This window comes from Triticum aestivum, chromosome 7A (assembly GCF_018294505.1).
Source record: "Triticum aestivum cultivar Chinese Spring chromosome 7A, IWGSC CS RefSeq v2.1, whole genome shotgun sequence".
NCBI classification, from domain to species: Eukaryota; Viridiplantae; Streptophyta; class Magnoliopsida; order Poales; family Poaceae; genus Triticum; species Triticum aestivum.
The window spans coordinates 36,704,806-36,709,571 of NC_057812.1; the positions used below are offsets into that span (position 1 = coordinate 36,704,806).

General features: G+C 49.3%; 1 pseudogene; it reads right to left on the reverse strand.

Moving 5' to 3' along the window:
* Positions 1 to 3,283: 3,283 nt before the first annotated feature.
* The window catches only part of LOC123151021 (NAC domain-containing protein 43-like), a 2,878-nt pseudogene continuing 1,395 nt past the window's right edge, over positions 3,284 to 4,766 (reverse strand).

Sequence of the window (4,766 nt, forward strand, 5' to 3'; positions counted from 1 at the left end):
TTCTTTCAGAATCATAATGGCATTAGTAGCTCATTACGACCTAGAACTACACCAAATGGATGTTAAAACGGCATTTCTAAATGGTGACTTAAAAGAAGATGTTTACATGGCTCAGCCAGAAGGCTTTGTTGTGGAAGGAAAGGAACATTTAGCATGTCGTCTAAAGAAATCAATTTATGGCTTGAAGCAAGCTTCAAGAGAGTGGTACCTCAAGTTTGATAAAATTATCAAAACTTTTGGTTTCACCGAAAATGTTGTGGACAACTGCATATACGTTAAGTTTAAAGGCAGTAGGTTCACATTTTTAGTCCTATACGTTGATGACATATTGTTGGCATGTAGCGATAAGGATATGCTGTTGTTGGAAATATGCCCTAGAGGCAATAATAAAAGTATTATTATATTTCATTGTTCATGATAATTGTCTTGTATTCATGCTATAACTGTATTATCCGGAAATCGTAATACACGTGTGAATACTTAGACCACACTATGTCCCTGGTAAGCCTCTAGTTGACCAGCTCGTTGTGATCAACAGATAGTCATGGTTTCCTGACTATGGACATTGGATGTCGTTGATAACGGGATCACATCATTAGGAGAATGATGTGATGGACAAGACCCAATCCTAAGCATAGCATAAAAGATCGTGTAGTTCGTTTTGCTAGAGCTTTGCAAGTGTCAAGTATCTCTTCCTTCGACCATGAGATCGTGTAACTCCCGGATACCGTAAGAATGCCTTGGGTGTACCAAACGTCACAACGTAACTGGGTGACTATAAAGGTACATTACAGGTATCTCCGAAAGTAGCTGTTGGGTTGACACGGATCGAGACTGGGATTTGTCACTCCGTATGACGGAAAGGTATCTCTGGGCCCACTCGGTAATGCATCATCATATTGAGCTCAATGTGACCAAGGTGTTGGACACGGGATCATGCATTACGGTACGAGTAAAGTGACTTGCCGGTAACGAGACTGAACAAGGTATTGGGATACCGACGATCGAGTCTCGGGCAAGTAACGTACCGATTGACAAAGGGAATTGCATACGGGGTTTGATCGAATCCTCGACATAGTGGTTCATCCGATGACAACATCGAGGAGCATGTGGGAGCCATCATGGGTATCCAGATCCCGCTGATGGTTATTGACTGAGAGAGTCTCGGTCATGTCTGCATGTCTCCCGAACCCCTAGGGTCTACACACTTAAGGTTCGGTGACGCTAGGGTTATGAAGATATGTATATGCAGAAACCCGAATGTTGTTCGGAGTCCCGGATGAGATCCCGGACGTCACGAGGAGTTCCGGAATGGTCCGGAGGTAAAGAATTATATATAGGAAGTGCTATTTCGGGCACCGGGACAAGTTTCGGGGTTATCGGTATTGTACCGGGACCACCGGAAGGGTCCCGGGGGTCCACCGGGTGGGGCCACCTGTCCCGGGGGGCCACATGAGCTGTAGGGGGTGCGCCTTGGCCATCATGGGCCAAGGGCACCAGCCCCTATAGGCCCATGCGCCTAGGGTTTCCCCCTAGGAGGAGTCCTAGTGGTGGAAGGCACCCCTAGGTGCCTTGGGGGGGGAGGGAAACCTCCCCTAGGCCGCCGCCCCCCCTAGTAGATCTCATCTACTAGGGCCGACGCCCCCCCCTTGGCACCCCTATATATAGTGGGGGGGGGAGAGGAGGAGAACACACCAGCCCCTGGCGCCTCCACCTCCCCCCGTTACATCTCTCCCTCGTAGTCTCGGCGTAGCCCTGCTGCTGTGACGCCCTGCATCCACCACCACGCCGTCGTGCTGCTGGATCTTCATCAACCTCTCCTTCCCCTTGCTGGATCAAGAAGGAGGAGACGTCTCCCGTCCCGTACGTGTGTTGAACGCGGAGGTGCCGTCCGTTCGGTGCTGGTCATCGGTGATTTGGATCACGTCGAGTACGACTACATCATCACCTTGCAAGCTTCCGCACGCGATCTACAAGTGGTATGTAGATGCAAACTCTCTCCCTAGACTCGTTGCTTGGATGAACTCATAGATGGATCTTGGTGAAACCGTAGGAAAATTTTTAATTTTCTGCAACGTTCCCCAACAGCTGCATGAGACCAAGAATTTTCTGTCATCCAGTTTTGATATGAAAGATCTTGGTGAAGCCTCGTATGTCCTCGGCATCGAGATTCATCGAGATAGGTCCAGAGGAACGTTAGGACTATCTCAAAAGGCATACTTTGAGAGAGTACTGAAAAAATTCAATATGCATAAGTGCTCACCCTCACCTGCTCCTATAGTTAAGGGCGATAAGTTTGGGACATTTCAATGTCCGAGGAACCAATGTGAAACTGATCAGATGAAGTCGGTTCCTTATGCTTCAGCTGTTGGAAGCATCATGTATGCTCAAGTGTGTACACGCCCAGACTTATGTTTTGTAACCGGGGTGCTTGGCAGATACCAATCAAATCCAGGACCGGACCACTGGAAGGCCGCAAAGAAAGTCTTGCGTTATATGCAAGGAACTAAGGACTTCATGCTTACATATAAAAGAACTGATAACCTAGAAATTGTTGGTTATTCAGACTCTGATTTTGCCGGATGTGTGGATAGTATGAGATCCACGTCAGGTTATATATTCACACTCGCGGGAGGAGCTATATCGTGGAAAAGCTCCAAACAAACGTTAACTGCTGGATCTACGATGCAAGCAGAATTTGTAGCATGTTATGAGGCCACCGGGCAGGCTGTATGGCTCAAGAATTTTATACCCGGACTTAAAGTGGTTGACAGCATATCTAAACCAATTTTATTGTACTGCGATAATGAACCAGCAGTTTTCTATACGAGTAACAACAGGTCAAGTAATGCTGCCAGACACATTGACATAAAGTATCGTGTTGTGAAAGATAGAATCCAGGATCAAACAGTTGATGTTAAACATATAAGAACGAAGCATATGCTTGCGGATCCGCTAACGAAAGGCTTACCACCCAGTATCTTTCGTGAGCATGTTGCCGGCATGGGACTACTGGAGGCCTGATGATTCTGGAATAAGAGGACCATTAAAATAAACCACTCCCCAATTAGTAAAATGTTTTCCATTTCGAAATAGGCGGGTGTACTATAAGTGTTGAGGTTCTATGGCGTTTTGAGCTGTTGTAACACCTCACTTTGGTACATCATTCCTATATAGAATGGGCGAATGAAGTTAAGCCTAACGATCAAGGGGGAGAATGTTGGTTTTGATCTGACGGCTTAAACAGACAGTTAGATCTATTAGTCTAACAAAAAAAAAGGGATAAAGGGATAACGATAAGTGAAGGGGTCCACGTACCAACGTACGTGAGCCTCGATCAGAACTAACGCGCCCTGATCGGGGGCGCCCAAAAACCAACTCAGGTTTTGGGTCCCCTGTCGCCAGCGCCATATTAAAAGGGATACGGGAGAGAGCTGGGCACCTGCGAGATTACAATTCACGTAAGGTTTACTCTTCTCCCGATATTCTCTCACCCCATCCGATCAGGGGGAGTGCTGCAGCGACGGGAAGACCTAAGCCAGCCGCCGCCGCTGTCCCTGGGCAGTGTCGGTGGCGTCCTGAAGGAATCAGGACGTCGAGGAGAACATCTACTTCGACTACATCACCCCTGCATCACGCCTGCACCGAGCAGGCGATCATGTCCACTCCCGTGACATGTAAAGAAACCCTAAACCCTTCTCTGTTCATGTTTTAGGTGATCTAGATGCAATCTGTTTCTGCTAATGGCATCCCAGAGATGCACAATTAGTCCAACAATGACACCGACCGCGCTAGGCTCCACAGGTCGCCGTCGCTGGCGCCTGTGATCGAGGAAACGTGTAGCGTGCCACCACCGGAGTAGGGCGTGGCGCCGCTGAGTTCGTCGACGATGAAGGGCATGCCATTCGTCGTCTTGGCCGACGGGGCGTCGGACAGGCCGTTGAGCTCGTACTCCACGAGCCGGTCAAGGGCGGCCCAGTCGCCGCTGTACTCGGTCGGCGGCGGCAGGAGTCCGCCGGGAAGGACGTGCTCGAGCGGCGGGAGCTTCATGAACTTCTCGTATAGGGTGCTGCTGCCGTTGTGGCCCGCGCCGTCGATCAGGTGGTCCAGCGCTGACGATGATGGATTGGTGGTCTCCTGCTTGCACGGCGTCATGTACTGGTTGAGAATATGGTCAAGCGCGTCGTCGCTGGCGGAGTAATGCTGCTGTATCTGGGTAGCCTTGGCGTGGTCGCTGGCGGTGGCCACCGTCGACGAGCAGTTGCGCCGGCTGCGCGCCATGGCACCGGCGCCGACCAGGTTGTTGGACGCCGCGGCACTACTGCCGCCGTTCTGGCCAGCTAGGTGCTGCACGGCGATGTTTTCTTCTTGAACAACCTGCAGATGACCCACCCGTCCTCCTGCGCCGACGACTGGTCCCCTGCCACGCCGCCCATCTGCTCATATCATACGGATAACACCGTCAATTAATTTGCATCAGATCGATCGGTGGGTAATTAGATTAGGCTAATCATGCATGGTGTTGAATTTTCTAATGGAACGTACTACTCCCAATAGCTAAGCCAGCTCAAAAGGTATGTCGATGTCCTAGGGTTTGACCCTAGAAAAAGCTCTCTCAATAATGGGGCTTTGTTAATTACTCCTTCTGTACTATACCTTTCCATGACGCCCACCCGATCGAAAGGAAATCCCAACTCATACTCGCAAAATAGAATTAATTAATTCAATAATTCTACACCTACATGAAGTTACGAAAGTTCTAGATC